The sequence below is a fragment of the Natrix helvetica genome, assembly GCF_964273705.1.
Source record: "Natrix helvetica genome assembly, chromosome: 6".
NCBI lineage: Eukaryota > Metazoa > Chordata > Lepidosauria > Squamata > Natricidae > Natrix > Natrix helvetica.
The window spans coordinates 40,056,376-40,074,618 of NC_138553.1; the positions used below are offsets into that span (position 1 = coordinate 40,056,376).

Here is an 18,243-nt window from a genome sequence, read left to right on the forward strand (position 1 = left end):
CATTTTGTTAAATTCTCCCCACTTACGGTTGTACACCAGCTAAAACTGCCCTTTGGAAATGGGTAGATCCATTGGACCCTAGTACTCCAATCTCAGTCCTCAGAAATATTCCAGAAGGAGATTATTGTGGATGGTATTGAAGACTCTTGGAGGTCTAATAGAATCAGAAGATATGAACGTTCTTATCTAGGTTATATCAAGTGTAACCAATATTGCTTCTATTCCATGATAGTTCTGAATTACAGTTGAAAATTGTCTAAATAATCATATTTTAAGGTATTCTGAGGTTTCTTCCCTTTAATAGCCATAACTGCTGCAAGATGTTCCCCAACACAAAGGGAATTTGACACCCTAAACATGGCATCCTCCCCAATGAAATAATGGAGGGGAAGTAAAAGCTTTCTTATTGGTTTAGTGTAGGCTTAGTGTAGGAAACCCATTGTTGATCAAATTCATTTCTGGTATTTCTCCACTGTTACTCCAGGAATAACATCTATCACTTCTATCTGGAACAACTTCTATCACTTCTATCTCCTGGCAGTCTTCAGCAAAACAAGGGGAAAACAAACTGTGAACCAAGAGAGGTCACTGAAGATCAATCAAGAGCGTGGGTCACCTCCTGTTGCCAGTGGCAACTGACAGAGCTGCCCATTGAATTATCAGAAAGATGCTCAAGAGTCCACAAGAATCCATAAAAGGCATCTGGAGTTGGTCACGTGATTGGACATGAGGTCACAGGAAGCAGCCAATCTTTTTTTGAAAAGTTTTTTTTATTTTAATTAAACAAAAACACCATAAAAGAATCACCTTTCATTACATCTTATAGACAGCATGTCGATTGGCTACAGATAGCTTTCGTGAACAGTCATTACGTATAGTTCATATTAGATTATACACTTTAAATCAAAAATCTTTGTATATCTTACTATCAATGTACCACAATTCAAAAATTAAAGAAAATAAGAAAAGAAAATAAGAAAAATTAATCCGTTCACTTTAAGAGGAGAAACAAAAAACGTTACGAGCACTTCAATCCACAAAGTATAGTTACAAAGAAAAAAAAGCTTTCCAGAGCAATCCAATATAGGTTAATTTCACCACTTAATTCTTTTGCTTAAGGATTTAATTTGGCTTAAAAAAAAGTTTCTTTGGGCAGTCTTTCTCAAAATAGAAAAAATACCTCACCAGATGGACTCACTTTCTCTTTTCACTTACTTCCTTCTGGAGCCATCCCAACTTCATCAGCCTGGGGCTGCCTGTTTACCTCCGGCTTGAAGAGCTTCCCTTGGGTCAATCAGGGACTTTGCCATGTCCCTGAGACCAGCCAGGCTTCGTCTTCCTGATCACCGTCTCTACGGGATGGTTTAGGTCCAAATGGACCATCCAGCGGCAAAAGTATCAACGGCGGCCTCGGAGTGTCGAGACCGCACGTTGTATCGTCATGATGTTGGCTCCTCCTCCTCCCAGGAAGCAGCCAATCACAATAAGATTGGAAGCAGCCAATCTTATTGTGACAGGGAAATGATCAGATCAAGGGAAAGAGCTAGATTTTATGCTATCCACATTCAGATCATTAAACATCTGTTCCAAGGCAAGTTACAGTCTCCATGCAACTGGAGGGAACTAGACTGGGCAAAGCTGGAAAAATGCTCTTGGCAAGAACTCAAGATGAGCAATCTATTCAGGTAATATGCACAGATAGAAATATACATAAAAGAAAACCAAACTAACACTTTATGAATGATGTTCCTCTATCATTATTAGCAACTGACTAAATGGAAAATAAAACAAAATGCTTGAATTGTGCTTATTTATTTATAGGGTTAGGAATTACAGACCAGCTATTTTATGCATCAAACCTTATTAATGCATCGGAACTATAATTTTTCCCAAGGAATAGTGTAGTTTGGTTGAGGAAGGTATTAAATTGAAAGACGTCATTAAAAAAAAAAACAGAATATGTGGGCTTCTGAACTTCTCGGTTGAAAGAAAAAAGAAGCTGTAGCTGTGAACCAACCACACACTGATTTCTATTGAGAGTGTCTCTCCTTGACCTTGACTATTTATAGTAATAAATTTTCAGAGGAATATAATTTATACATGTGATATGCCTAAACAGATTTTATTTCATAAATAATTCTTTTAATCATGGCTCATATCACCTTAACAACTACTGTGTTTTATTTTTATCATTAATCATTAGAAACCTCCAAAGTTTGCTTCCTCATTGTCCAAATTAATCTTTTTGCTCACTAATATATCATTTTGCATGGCAATGAATCTTGTTCTCTCTATATATTTCCATCTCAAAATCCCCATTTTTACCCAGAAATAAATGAGAACTTTTCATTTGTTAAAAGAACATTTTAGCAAATACCTTGCATTGGACTCTCCACAGAAAAGCTATTTATTAAGTCTCTTGAATTTCAAATCCTGAATTTGTACAACTCTGTTAAAGAATCACATGCCAACAATGGAGTGATTTATTGAATTTATGTCTATTTTTTATTTTTATTTTTCACTTAGCTGTGTTTTCTTGGTAGAGAATGAGAATGTTCAGCTTCAAAGCAAAGCAAAACAAAAATGAAGGGGTAACCTGGATTCAGAATTAAATGTGTTTGCGGTATTTCCTCAAACCTCAGGTTCAACCACATAGAGATCCTGAGAATGGAAGAAATAGCTCAGCGAGAGTGGTTCATATAGTTGACCTTGGCTCATCTGTAAAAGAAAAGCAATTCTGAGCTGGTTAGTACTTAGATGAGATTCCTAAGAAAATACCAGAGCTGCAGACTATACTGGGAAATAAAAAAAAAAATTATTTCTTGGAAAAAGCAATACCGAACCAAAGAACTATATAGTTGATAACAGGAATCAAACTTGACTTAAAGAAAGATAGGAATTGGCAGTGCTGTATTCTGTCTGATTCAGTTTTGCATATATTATGCTTAAGTTATCCATCCAATGTTTATATAAAACAGGTTTTCATAGTATCATTTATTATCTTTATAACAAAAGAAACCCATTTTAGTATATTTAGTGTGTATGAATACTAGGACATTTTTTTTTTGCAGTGAAGAACACCATCCTTCAGTGTTGATAGGTGAAGTGGTTCAAATGGCAGAGAATCCATAGGGTAGGCAGGAGGTCAGGGTGGCAATAGCTGTGTCACAGTGCTGCAATCCAAAAATTTTAGACGTTCTTAGTAAAGCAGCAACAGCCTCTCAACACTGCTAGGCTCAAAACAGTGCAAGGAGAAAAGTAATTAAAAAGCTGCTAGAGAACATTGCGGCACCAAAATAGGGCATATCACAGACAGGGTGCGGAGGAGTTGATCTGTGATTTTTCTCAGCCCAAAACTGATCTAGCCATTAAGTTGGCCTAATTTGGAATAACAATATTAATAAAGTTGAAACAGGCAGTCACCTGTCATGCAACACCCTAGACTTAACAATTATCATTAAGAAAAACAATTCTGGATTAGGTCTGCTGCAAGTACCTGGAGATAGCAGAATAGAAGAGGCTGGAGAAAACCACAAAATACAAAGAGCTGCAAATAGAAGTAGAATGACAGTGCCCCCCCCAAAAAGAATCAAAGATAGTATCAGTTGTAATAGGCACCTTGGGTGCAATCCCAAGGCATCTGGAATACCACTTGAACACCATCGGCATTGAAAAGACCACCATCAATCAATTGAAAAAAAAAATGGCTTTACTTGGAACAGCTTATATCCTGTGACAGTACCTTTAACGTGATCAAACAGCATCATCTGCCTATCCTAGGTCCCACAGACTGTATGTATATTTGTGTGTATTTGAATACCATCCCACACACACTAAATCAGTGGTCCCCAATCTTTTCAGTTTGGCAGCCCGGTTGGGAAGGAGAGGGGGACCAACCCACCAAGTTGCAAAGATTGGGGACTGCTGGTCTAGTGTGTGTCCGTGTAGGTACTCACACTTGCACCAGTTAAGCTATGTGTGCGCCAGCCAGCAGCTTGTGTGAGTTCAGCTGTGTGAGCATATGTGCACCAGCCCATTGCTTACGCAGCCTGGTTGTGAATAGGCTGTGGCCTGATAGTGGGCCATGTCCCAAAATTGCACTAGACAACTCATGTCCTATTGTGTCATCCTTTCAGAGTTATTTCTTTACCTTTCAGAGTTATTTCTTTACCTAAACAGAGAAACAGAATGACCATGGACAGATTGTTGTTTTGGTTTTAAACTGCCTCCGTATATGCGGTGCCTTGGGAAGTTCTATTGGCCAAGTTCAAAGGACATTACACACCGGCACCGGCCCGTTTCGCTAGACGGTTAGCATTTTGCGGGTGTGTACAAAAAGAAAATGAGACTATCAGTCAATTCATGGTAGCTCTTAGACAAGCTGCTATTTATTGCGAGTTCCCAGATCTCAATGAGTTTTTACTGGAACAACTGATTTATGGCAGCAGGGATTTAAGGCTTCAGCGCCTCCTGCTAGCTAAAACAGAGCTAACCTTGGCCATTGCCTTAGATGAAGCTCGAGCAGCTGAGCAGGCTACCCAGTCTGCAGCTGTAATTCAAAAATATCAAGCCACTCACATTCCGTCCTCGGCAATGGCCGTAGTTAATCAGCAATCAGCTGAGGAGGAAGAGGAGCAGGAAACAGCTGATGAAGTGGCGCACCTTAAGTTATCAGTGAATGGCAGATGGAAGCCAACCTTGAATGCATCTCAGGCAAGCTGCCTGAGTTACGGTGGGAACCATCTGCGGTCGAATTGCCGATTCAAATCAGCCACCTGCTGGTGTTCTGGTAAGATCGGTCATCTCGCCTACATGTGCCGTGCCAACCTGCCTGCAACAAACATTGGATGTCCTGTGAATAGGCCAGTGCAAAGACGACCAGCCCGGGCTAAGGAGACCTGCAACGCCATCAACCGTGACAGCGACGATGAAAAAACTGTCAATACAGCAAAGGGAAAGGTGGCAGCCAGAAGATGTTCAGTACTGTATTAATTGAGGGATCTCCATGTAAAATGGAGATCAACATGGGGTCGGCGAGATCCATTATTTCATGAGGCAGCCTCAAAAGAATCCTGCCCACACTTTTTAAAGCAGATTTGTTCCCAAAAGATTATCAAAAAATGGCTATTCCAATTGTGGGAAGCCGGCAGTTTCAAGTTGACCATGGCAAATTTAAGGGCACGTTGCCATTAATAGTTGTGGAGGGGCCGCTGGCTTCATTATTGGGATTAGATTGGTTTGAGGCATTGGGGTTTTCTATTTCAGGAATTCATTCCACTGAAATTGCTACCGGTTTCGAAGATCTGACACAGGAGTTCAAAGATGTTTTTAGCAATGAGTTGGGTAAATATAACGGCTCACCAATTTCTTTTAATTTAGACCACAATGTAGTACCAATTAGACATAAAGCTAGGTGCGTCCCTTTTGCCCTACAGGAAAAAGTGCATGCGGAGCTAGATAAGCTAATCAGGCAAGGGATATTAGAACCAGTAGATTATGCAAAGTGGGAGACCCCTATCATAATACCAATTAAATCAGACGGATCCATAAGAATCTGTGCTGATTATAAATCAACAGTTAATAAAGGATTGCAAGCATACCCCTATCCAGTACCTGTAGTGCAACACCTGTTGCACTTGTTGGGTCGTGGACGCCTCTTTGCTAAATCGGCATTTACCACCCACCATCCCCACTGGGCTCGCAACCTTCCCTTCCCCCACCCCTTCCAGGATCCCCACCAGTCCCATTTTGGCTCCCAGCAGGCTTTAGGGAGGCCAGCAAGGCCCAAAATAGAGTGGGGGGTGTGGGGGGACACCAATTTTGGCTCCCAGAAGGCTTCAGGGAGGCCTACTAGGCCCAAAATAGAGCATGGGGGCCCTAGCAAGCCTTCCTAAAGCCCCCTGGGAGCAAAAGGGGGGTTCAAGAGAGAAAGAAAGAAAGAAATCCTCACCGTTTATGGATCCCCAAGTGCATGGAGCAGAGGTCTGCAAACTTGGCAACTTTAAGACTTGTGGATTCTCAGAATTCAGCTCTGCTGGCTGGAGAATTCTGGGAGTTGAAGTCCACAAGTCTTAAAGTTGCCAAGTTTGCAGACCACTGGCATGGAGTTGAGAGCTTATTGAAAATGCAGCTAGCTATTCTTGCTCAGGCTAAGCTAATCAATAGTGGAAGGGAGGGAGGGAGGGAAGGGAGAAAAAGGGAAAGGAAAGTGAATGTGATATGGCTGGATGGATGGATAGAGAGAGGGAGAGAGCGAAAATGGAGAGGAAGGAAGGACCACAAACCTGGCACTAGATGCAGCTTCAGGGGATGCTTTGAAACAGCACAGCAATCCAGGGCTGGAAATTACCTCAGAGGTCATCTAATCCAAACCCCTGCTGCAGTAGGAGACCTTATATCATCTTGGTTATTTTAGTGCCTCTAACACAGAGGAGAAATTCCCAGAAATCCCCAGGCAATACCAACCTCTCTTCCCTAGTAAAAAAAAAATCTAGAGCAAATACTTCTTGCAGTATTAAAAAGAATAGAAAAGGGGGCTGTGGTGTATTGCTTAATGGACTGCTAAATTGGCAAAATGGATGACTAAATTGGCCATGCCCACCCAGTCACATGACTGGAAAACCACTCCCACCCAGTCATATGACTGCCAAGCCACACCCACAAAATAAGCCATGCCCACAGAACTGGTAGTAAAAAAAATTGAAACCCACCATTGGGCTTCAGGTAACATACAGCTGAACTGGCTGAAATACCAGTTTCTCCAACTAGATTAGCACATTCTCCATGGTTTGTCCTTGTGTTTTATGCATAGTGAGAGCAACCATTTATACATCTTTATACTGTCACCTTCTCATAAATTTAGCATAGTTCTTAGAGTCATGACAATGTCATTTTTGAATGCACCAGTGTTTATGTTTGGTACAATTACTCATTGCATGTACCATGGGGGGCGGGTGGTATTTCAGCACAAATGTATCATGATCTTGTGATCTTGGCTTGGATGCTTCACCAAGCCCAGCAGACAGTGCATATGAGGCAGTCCCCACTTGACATGTAAGCAATACATCAACAGAAGAGGTCATGTATTCCAGTGAGGTACTTCAGGAACAATTTTATCTTCAAGATGAATACTTTTGTGATTAAATCTGGCTGATTATTTGGCTGCTGTCTCAAAGAACGATGCTGTTGTATTTCTGGCCTGTTTGGATTGGATGTCAATGTGAAAAATTAAGCACTGCCATTCTCTCTATATACTATACATCATGGCATCACAGCATACTTCCACCTTTCCCTCATTTATCTTGGTTTACCAACAAATGTTAAAGAGAGGATGATGCACTCTTGAGTTGCTTCTAAAATCATCATCATCATTCAATACATTAGACAGGTCTCTTATATGTTGTTGAACTCCAGTTTGCTCGATTCATCTGCATGTAACTTAGTCTCTCACCTTCAATCTTAGCAGACATAGCAACCACATACTGTTGGAATAGAAGGTTATTACGAGGTCATTAATCTCATTCTCATACTTAGAAGGTTACTAATTTCATTTTCCTGGTTCATTATTCAATGTGCATAATAATTCATTTCTTGTACAACGTTCGGAGTGGATGGTTCCAGCCATCAGCTCCAAGAGGAAAGAAGAGTATGCATTGAAATCTGTCATAAGAGCTTGAATGAGAGTCTGAAATTATTTACAAACAACCTTCTTGGTATTTCAACATAATGTGCCTTTATTAATTCAGGCTGTTGTCTGGTACAATGATGGTGACTTTGTTGTCAATTTGTGCATTAAATCATCTCCCAAGTTCAAGTGGTGATCTCTAGTCTTGATTAATGACAATGAAAGCTTCTGTCTTTCTCAAATTTGTTCTTTTGCTAGTGAAAGAGATGCAGTGTACAAGTTTCTTTGTTGTAGTAGTTTCTCCAATAATTCAACAATCTCAACAAACAATCTCAATGATGAATTCCATCATTGTGGAATACACCATTCTCAATTCTACATTCTCTTGAGGATGAATACATTTGGCTTGTTGGTTAGGATCCAGAATTATAATGTCTGATGTAATGTCAAATTTGCTCTTGAAAAGTCACAGAAAGGTTCCATCCTTTCCTCATTGGAAGAACATCTTTGGCACCAAGAATACCATTTGGAGGAGTGTAAGTTGACACCACGACGATACGACATGCGATCTTGGAGCTCCAAGATCACAGTCGATATTTCTGCCACTGGGCGGTCCTTTTGGACCTAAACCATCCTGAAGAGATGGTGATAGAGAAGAGTATGTCCTGCTGATCTCAGGGACACTGCAAAGTCCCTGACTGATCCAGGAGAAGCTCTTTTTTCTGATGACAGAAATCCAGCCTTGAAGCTGCTGAAGTTGGGACAGCTCTGGAACAGAAAGAAAATGAAAGAGAAAGTGTGTCGGATTGGTGAGGAAATTTTATTATTAGAAAAGAGATTACCCAAAGAAAATTAAAACTAAATTAAAATTGAAGACAAAAGAAAACAAGCAGCGAAATTAAGCTACATTAAACTTAGTGTGTTATCCTTTTTTAAAAATTTCTCTTTTTACAAATGGAAGTTCTGCAAATGTTTCCTATTTTTTAAATGGGAAGGCTCAGTTTTTCTTCTTCTACTTTTTCTTCTTTATTTTTTCTATATATACTGGTGGATTGAAAATTTCTTTTTTGTTGTTTTTTTACAAAGTTTGATTGGATTGTTTTTTTTTTAATTAAGAATTTTTCTCCGTAAGTCTGCTATTTAAAGAGGGCTGTAACAGCAGAGAAAAAAGTAACACTGCCATTTTAAGGCTGGAGGCTTGGAAACATTGTTTTTTCTTTCCTCTCTTTGATCATCGGAGTTACACTTCAAAGCCTTTCAGTTTTCTTATTGAGAGTGATCATGGAAAGAGCACATGGAAAGAGCACGGATTGTTTACACAGGTGCTCTTTTGGAGTTTGTATTAGTAACTGGACTGCAGTGAAGCTTTGGCATGAAAGACTATAATGAATTTGTTTGGAATACAATAAAAGCCTTGAATGCTATAGTGGCAGTGTTTATAAGTTGGAAGGACAGCACATCATGAAAAAGAAACATTAATATTGCAAATGATTATGTTTAAAATTCATAAAATATTAGTGATTACAGAGAAAATTGAGATGAGAATGGATGATGCAGAACAAAGAACAGCAAAAAGAGATGGAAAAATTGATGACATTTATCAAAGGAAGAAAGTTGAGGACAGACTTCCAAAAATTGAAGGAAAAAATGAACAAAGAGATAAGGAAATTGTTGATACTGATAGCATACTGAGCGTGGTTGGAAATAGTAAGAGTGGACTAGGGGGAGATAGGTGGACTGGAACTCTACCTCAGACCTCAAAGTACAGAAGAAGAAAAAAGAAAATTTGATGGAAGTAAGGAGAAAAATCTTGACTGAAACATCGGTGATAACCAAAGATAAATTGGTGAAAGGAACAGATGGAGGGTTTCAAGTGCTCATAAGATATACAATGAACAACAAGCTGCAAAAAGACGTTCATAAACGACCTACTAAGAAAACAACCAGAATATTAATTCCACAAACGACACGAGATATAAAACTGCATTACTACTGGAAAGATACAGGTTGATGTAGTGAAAATTTATAATAAAAATTAAGCCAACTTAGTTAAATTTATAGTATTATATATATATATAGCCATGTAAATGAGTAATAATGATAATAATATATAGATATAGATACTAGTTTGAGGATATGAAATTTTATACAAACTGCAAATGACTATGAGAGGAGATTTAAAAGTATTTGTTATTAAATATAATCAATTTTTATTTAGAATATGTTAGAAAGATGAAATGTTATTGGATGATTTTAGGAGGATTTAATGGAATGCTATTATATAGTTTTACTTCCAACTTAGGATATCTCATACAAAAGGATGTAAAAGCAATTTATAGTCAAATGAATGTTTAATATATAATATTTTTATATAATATACTGGATTGATGATATGAGAATTTGTTTGAAATGAGTTGATAATTTGTGATCTTACATACATTTGAAAGTGAGGACTATGGAAGTGATGCGCAAAAACTTTACAACCAAATAACATGCTGTACGTGATTGAAGAAGGTTCTATGTGTTATGTATTGTCTGTCTTTGACCAAAAAAGAAAAATATTCTTTAAAAAAAACAAGAAATTCTATACAAAGATTTTTGGGTTTGCAGAAATACCACCCCAAGAAAATAGAAATTAAGAGCTGGAAGAGACACCTGCAGCAATAGAAAAAGAAAGGAAGAGAGGAAATGAGAGAAAAAGGTGAGAAGGAGATGGGGTAAGAAGGGGAAGAGGTAGAGAGAAGTAGGGGAGAAGTAAGGGAAGAAGGAAGGGAAAGGAGAGGAGGAAAGTAGAAAGTAAAAAAGGGAGGGAGAGAAAGGAAGAGAGGAGATGAGAGGAAGAGGAGGGAAGGAAGATAGAGAGGAGGAAAGGAAGATGGAAGGGAGAAAGAGAGAAAGAGAGGAGGAGAGAGGGTACGAAGGGGAAGAGGAAGAGAGGAGGAGGGGAGAGGTAAGGGAAGAAGGAAGGGAAAGGAGAGGAGGAAAGTAGAAAGTAAAAAAGGGAGGGAGAGAAAGGAAGAGAGGAGATGAGAGGAAGAGGAGGGAAGGAAGATAGAGAGGAGGAAAGGAAGATGGAAGGGAGAAAGAGAGAAAGAGAGGAGGAGATAGGGTAGGAAGGGGAAGAGGAAGAGAGGAGGAGGGGAGAGGGAAGGGAAGAAGGAAGGGAAAGGAGGAAGGAAGGAAGTAGAGAAGGGCGGGAGGGAGAAAAAGAAAGGAGAAGAAGGTGGTGTCAAAATAGGCAAGGGATGGTAAACAAAGCAACCTGAATGGAATATTACAATTTTATAAATGGAATGACAAATGTAGTAGAATTACGAATGTAAAAAAAAAAGAATAATAATTATGTGAATGTATATAGAGAACAAAAAATTAAAAAAAACTTTATTAAAAAAAGAATACAATTTGGAAGATACAGTTGTATTGTCTGATGTTCTTCCTGAACTTGTTTGCAGTAGGTTCACCATTACCCTATAAAATGAGATGCTCATTAGATAGAGGTTGCAAATTGAACTATGCTGACTTTTCCCTTTATACAACATAAATTGATGGTTTCTCCCAGGAATACAAATGGATGACAGTGAGGGCTTTGACCATAGCATCAACACCAGTAGAAATATTACATTGTGCAAGTCATGTATGGAGTACTGTGTATGTGGCTGAACAATGATGGATTGATGTGCATGTTTGTATGTCAGAGAAGAGAAAATAAAGCAGTAAAAATATTCAGGACTTTCTTCATGCAGCTTAACATTGTTGCTTCTTTAAGAGCCATATGATTAGTCAATTCACTGCTGCTGGATGGAAAAAGGAGCAAGGAATTGTGAGCTTGGCTGGTAAACTGTCACAGAATGTTGAAAATGAAGATCATGTAATTGCAATAGCAGCCACACAGCACAGGAGTAATCAGTAGTACTGAATCAGTCACACCTTCCCAAATTTCATTCCTTTGGGAGTCATGAATCTTGGGTTTTGGACACCTGTAATTTAGCTCATTTGAGCATCTTAGTTCAAAAATTAATGGTCTATAATGCACTGTTTCATCCCGGTAATGATAATGATAGTTTTAGGTGTGTGTGTTTGTGTGTGTTTGTGTGTGTGTGTTGATTGTAAGGGGAAGGAAGATGTTTAGATAACAACTAGACTGATGGCAATGTAACATATAGTACATCCAGAAACACAATTGAGAGACTCAACGATACATATGATATTGAATTCACTTCTGGGAAGGTAGAATCTTGTGACTGACTTTGGATGGTGATTTTGATCAATTCTATGATCATAGAATTGCAATTTGAACTTTATCTTTTTAATTAATTTGATTATAAAATATTTGAACTCCAATTTCATATACAGATGAGAACTTTTTATCTTAGCATTGATTACATTGACAAAAAATCTATTCTATAGAAGTCCAGTTCTGGCTTCAACAACTTTAATTATAACCATGCTTACAAATTATTTGCAAAGTATGCTTATTCCACTATTTCTTTTTAAGCATGTTTTTGTCAGCAAACTTATGCCAAAAGAACAGACAACCCTCTAAATGCAATGGTATGTAATGTGTTATCTTTCCTTTAATATCCATTCTCTATGAGATAGTGATTACTACTGTCATTTAGTAAACAGAGTGTAGGAATGCAATTACCAAAGCTTTAATTGTATAAGCAAATTAGAAGGATTAACTTTTTATCTTAGCATTGATTACATTGACAAAAAATCTATTCTATAGAAGTCCAGTTCTGGCTTCAACAACTTTAATTATAACATGCTTACAAATTATTTGCAAAGTATGCTTATTCCACTATTTCTTTTTAAGCATGTTTTTGTCAGCAAGCTTATGCTAAAAGAACAGACAACTCTCTAAATGCAATGGTATGTAATGTGTTATATTTCCTTTAATATCCATTCTCTATGAGATAGTGATTACTACTGTCATTTAGTAAACAGAGTGTAGGAATGCAATTACCAAAGCTTTAATTGTATAAGCAATTAGAAGGATTAACTGCCTCCCCCCCCCACCAGCATCTTGTTTTCTCTCTTTAATCAATACACACCTGTTACTCTCCTTTCTCAGATTGGAGGATCTCTGAGCATCTCCCTCCATCCCCAAATGAACAGCAATCCCCTTCAAATTTGCAGCTGCCAGCTTAGGGTTAAGATATGAATCCAGGTAACAGAAACCAATGAGAGTACACCCATTTGATGTTTGTGACATCATCCTACAGTCAGAGTACATAGAACAGCTGAGGTAGCTTTCAGCTTCAGTTCCAGTGCTATTATGATGGATGTTTACATCTCTTCATTGAGAGCCAATTATTTTGCTTTTGTGTGAGGCCCGAGAATCACTTGTGTTGCCTGCCTGCACAAAGCCTCATTCACAAAGCCTCAGTTGGATGCAGCTGAACAAATTGCTTTTTCTACTCCGGTGGTAAGAGAGTATTATGCTTTTATCTTCCTTTTCAAAATGAAGGTGATGATGGATATCTGTCGATGACTAAGAAAAAGGAGCTTGGTTTAGAATCCCGGAGCTCCTGCTGTTATGTTTAAATATGGCCTTTGTTATGAAAAGGTTAATTTTTAAAGAGAAAGAAAAACACGTGTGCCTGCTTGCCTGCCTGCTTGTCTGCCTGACTGCCAGAGTGAAATTCCAACAGCGTGACAAGCCTATGCATATTTCTCTAAATATTTGGCACTCTCTGGGTAAATCTGTAATTCTGATCAGTTATTTGCTGTAGTTTCCTGCCTGCTCTTTGTATGCACTTTAATCACTTCAGTGGAATGTATGGAAAAGCTTTTATGCATAGTAGAATAATTTTACATAAACTTTTTTTAAAAAATGCTCTGAAGTAGTTTTGTATCAGTGATATGTCTGTGATAGTCATGATTACCAAATACGTTGTTTGCCTCTCTTCTTTATGAGAAGGTATACTGGTCGTGTATTCCTTATGATCAACCTGTAGAATATACAACCTGAGAGCAGTTGTGAAATGTCAGTTATCTATATATGCATATATGGAAATATGTTTGTGTGTTGTCTGTATGTGGGATTAAAAATTGCTGTTCTATCTATCATGTGCCAAGTAAAGCAATGGTGATTATCTGTGGTTGTTCTTTATGAATCTACTTATATGCACCCACCTCGATTTGCAAGAAGGTAAACACATGTAAAGCTTCTGAACTGATGTGGATTTAAGAGATTAGCTGTGACACTGACTCTGACAAATCAGATACAATAAATGTTTAATTGACTGAGGGAGTTGAAGGCTACTGTCTGAACAATCCAATAACCAGTTTAAATAATCAAATAGTGTGAATAATAAGAACTAAACAGCAGACCACAATTAATTTAGAAGTTTGAATTTCTATTTATGTAGGAAAGGTTTGATTATATTGAATATTTACCACTTAAGCTTCTGGGTGCATTTTTTAAACGAATCTGAGAAACTACAGTAAAAGTTTTTTTCTAATTACTGGAACTTTTATGAGGGAATGCCAATTATAATTCCATTACTACTAATCTATAGCTATGAAGTGTTGAGATATTAATGCTCTAGGAGTTATACTAAATTGAAAAAAAAGATTGTTACTAAAACGATTGTTTGATTACTCATTTTTTTCTTTGTCTCAGAAGTGTTTTCACAGCAGCTTATATTATTTACCACACCTGATTTAACTGTTTTGGTACATACATGTCCAAAACTATATGCTCAGTGGAATAAACTGGTAATATCAGATTATAACAAGACTTTAGTTATTGAATTTTCCCACTTCCTATCATGAAAATAATAATCAGTGAGTGGCATCCTGGTTAATGGTTTCAGCAAGGAGACTCATAGAACAATAACATTGGATGACGAGTGACAATGTAGATTGAATCTAAATTTATGGTGATGAGATCACATAACTATCTCATTACATTTCCAGATCCCAGATTTTCAGTGTGAATGGATATTTCCCCACTTCACAGCCCAAACATCTGGAGATGGTAAGCAAAACCTATAATGCCATTTTTCTTCAAACAGGCATGAGGATCTGAAGACAGTCCTCCTTCATGCAACCATGAACCATATAACATCTCTGAATCTATCTTCTTTTTTTCTGCTGTTTACTTACAAGTATATATTTATGTATGGAATGTTATTTATTTATAACACTATAATTAACTTTTACTTTAAAAGCTTTGGTTAGTAGTTGTGCCTAATAGATTTTGGAAACACCTAAGGAGGCAGCAAGACAATTCAGGAATAAAACAGGGCTTTTACAGAAGAGATTCTTGAGTCCAAGGGAGGAAGGAGACTCCACCTTAATTACATTAGATAAAACTTGTGCAGGAGAATTGCTTTGGAAGGTGTTCAAGATTCTGTTACATTACCTATTAGCAATAAAGATGCTTCCCAAAGTCCAAGTGGTTCTTGTTTCCTAAATTTGCAGGGCTTGATATTAATTTTGAAAGCCTCCAAGTAATTCTACCACACAACATAGGATAATTAAAGTGGAATCATTCTGAATCTCCCAAACTTCCCTCATCTCTGGACTATCTTCTGTAATCACCCTATTTCTTCCTTAATTGTTTTTCTGCTTAGGCAGTTTGTTTGTTTGTTTCTAGCTGTTTTGTGTTATGAATGATCCCAGTTTCTTTTATGAAGAAGGTGATGCAACAACATCAGAAATATTCATTTTACAGTGAAAACATTACTTTTGCTTTATGGCCCAAATAGCTATTAGGATGAAACTATTGGAGCAATAATTTAGGACCTGCTTGCTAGCTTCTCATGACTATGATGTTTATTGAGCAAGAAATAGAGCTACTCCATTTAGAACCCTCAGGCTGTAATCCTCTATCCACTTACTCAGTGGGATTTCCTTTTGAGTAGAAATGTATAGCATTGCAGTATTAGCCCACCAAAGGAGAAACAGATATATCCATACATCATTTCACCCCCATCATAAACACAATGTCTCTCTGAGTCAGATTTCATATACTGGATTTATAGTCAGGATCTTAAGCATTTTAAACCAAAAAAGAAACTCCCAAATAGCACTCTACTTCTACTGCTAATATATTAGAACAAATTAAAGTCACTGTGCTTTTTCTGCAGAAATAAAAGGATCCCACTCCTATTTTGCATCAGGATGCTTTATTAAACTCATCAAAAGTCACTTCCAACAGAAATGAGATTTATTGTTGTGGATGATGATATTGCTTTTAAGTATGAGAAAACAGAATGTGTTGCTGTTAGAGTGATAGAATAATACTAGATAGATTGAGCTCAAAACCATACCCGTGACACTTACTCAATGACTCAGGCTGTTGCTTATTCTAAAATCTCACAAGTTTGAGAATGAATTATGTATGGTACCTCAAGGGGAAAAATAAGCAAGATAGAGAGTAATAATAAAATTATTAATAACAAATCATATATCATTAGCAAGATTTCATGAGAAAGTCTAGTTTCTCAAATGTAATATTTCAGAAATTTGGAATAATATTTTTCTGAAGATATATATCTGTAATATATAGCTCATGAGATTAGAAATCAGTGGCAATTTTATTCTCAATTGTTTTATAATTCCATTTTAACATTGCCCAGTTGGGCAGCCATTACTTGATTTAGGAATAAGTTCTATCATGCTTACCTATGCATCTGAACAAACCTGCATAAGATCAGACTGCAAAACATATTTATAGAAATTACACATCTTAAAAAATATGTAATAATTTATGTAAAAGAAATTCCACATTATGATTGTATATTATTATTATACGATTGTATCACAGCGGCCAGTTGTTTCGCCGGATTTGGCATTGATTACTAATCGGGCCCCACGCAGGGGCCTAGGACGTCATAATGTATTTTCGTAATATACGTGCAGATCCAAGCAGTGCAGCTTTTTGTATTTGACTGATGGTGATTTTGTCAAGTTTTAACTGTTTTAAATGTAATTCCAGTGCTTTTGGAATAGCACCCAGTGTGCCGATTACCACTGGAATTACCACTGCTGGTTTGTGCCATAATCGTTGAATTTCAATTTTTAAGTCCTGGTATTTCGTGATTTTTTCATGTTCCTTCTTGTTGACCCTGCTATCACCTGGTATTGCGATGTCTATGATTGTAACCTTATTTTTCTCAACCAGTGTGATGTCTGGTGTGTTATGCGCCAGTATTTTGTCCATTTGTATACGAAAATCTCATAGGATCTTGACCATCTGATTTTCGGTGACTTTTTCAAGCTTATGTTCCCACCAGTTTGTTGTTGTTTTAATATTATAATTTTTGCACAAATTCCAGTGGATCATTTGTGCTACTGAATTGTGCTGCAATTTATAATCAGTCTGCAAGATTTTTTTACAGCAGCTGAGTATGTGGTCAACAGTTTCATTAACTTCTTTGCAGAGTCTGCATTTGGCATCATCAGAGGATTTTTCGATTTTGGCCTTAATGGCATTTGTTCGGATAGCTTGTTCTTGCGCAGCCAGGATTAGTGACTCTGTTTCTTTCTTTAATGTACCTGTTGTTAACCATAACCAAGTTTTTTCACTGTCCACTTTATCTTTTATTTTTTCCAGAAATTGACCATGCAATGCTTTGTTCTGCCAGCTTTCCATTCTTGATTTTATCACATCTTTTCTGTATTCTTGTTTCGTCTGTTGGGCTTCAGTAGATTTTTGTTCTTTACTTTGATTAATAGATGTTCTTGACTTTCTTTTAAATAATCAGCCAGTGCATGTTTTTCTTCTTCAACTATTTGCTTCACTTGTAATAATCCTCTGCCACCTGATTTTTGGGGCACATGTAGTCTATCAGTGTTACCGTGTGGATGTAAACTGTAGTGCATTGTCATTAGTTTCCTGGTTTTTCGGTCCAAAATGTCCAAATCAGCTTGTGTCCAGTGAACTATACCAGCTGTGTATCTTATAACTGGTATTGCCCAGGTATTTATGGCCTTGATTGTATTTCCACCATTTAATGTAGATTTCAAAATTTTCCTAACTCGGTTGGTGTACTCTCTCCTGACAATAGTTTTTACTTCTCCATGTTCGATGTTATCCAACTGCAGAATGCCTAAGTATTTGTAGGCTTCATTTTCGTTGCATTTAATTAGTTGGCCATTGGGCATTTCAATTCCCTCACATGCAGTAATTTTGCTCCTTTTTATGGATACAGTGGCACATTTTTCTATGCGAAACTGCATTGAAATATCGGTGCTGAATACTTGGATTGTGTTTGTCAGTGATTGGATTTCTATTTCTGACTTTCCATAGAGTTTCAAATCATCCATATATAATAAATGTGAAATTTTTTCAGCTTCTTTGGCTGTTTGGTAGCCTAATTTCATTTTTTAAAAGATTACTGATAGTGGGATCATCGCGATGATGAAGAGAAGAGGTGAAAGTGAATCACCCTGGAAAATTCCTCGCTTGATATTAACCATTCCGTAGTTCTCATTCCCTACTGCCAACTCAGTTCTCCATTGTTTCATTGCCTTTTCAGTGAAGGATGTAACATTTTTACTAATGCCAGTTGTTTCTAAGCATTTTATGATCCAACTATGTGGCAACGAGTCGAATGCCTTTTTATAATCAATCCAGACCATATTCAAGTTCATTTTTCTTTTCT

General features: G+C 37.4%; 1 protein-coding gene across 7 annotated transcripts in view; it reads left to right on the forward strand.

The window, feature by feature from the left end:
• MGAT4C (MGAT4 family member C) overlaps positions 1–18,243 on the forward strand; it is a 343,053-nt gene that overhangs the window by 195,139 nt on the left and 129,671 nt on the right. For 5 of the 7 annotated variants that reach the window (XM_081956619.1, XM_081956622.1, XM_081956621.1 and 2 more), the window contains exons 1-2: positions 12,799–13,052; positions 14,549–14,609. The exons of 1 other annotated variant lie outside the window; for it this stretch is intronic. The gene's annotated coding sequence lies outside the window, so the exon portion shown is untranslated. Of the gene's footprint in view, positions 1–12,798; positions 13,053–14,548; positions 14,610–18,243 lie in introns of those variants that run through there. One more of the 7 variants, XM_081956624.1, reaches the window with a different exon arrangement.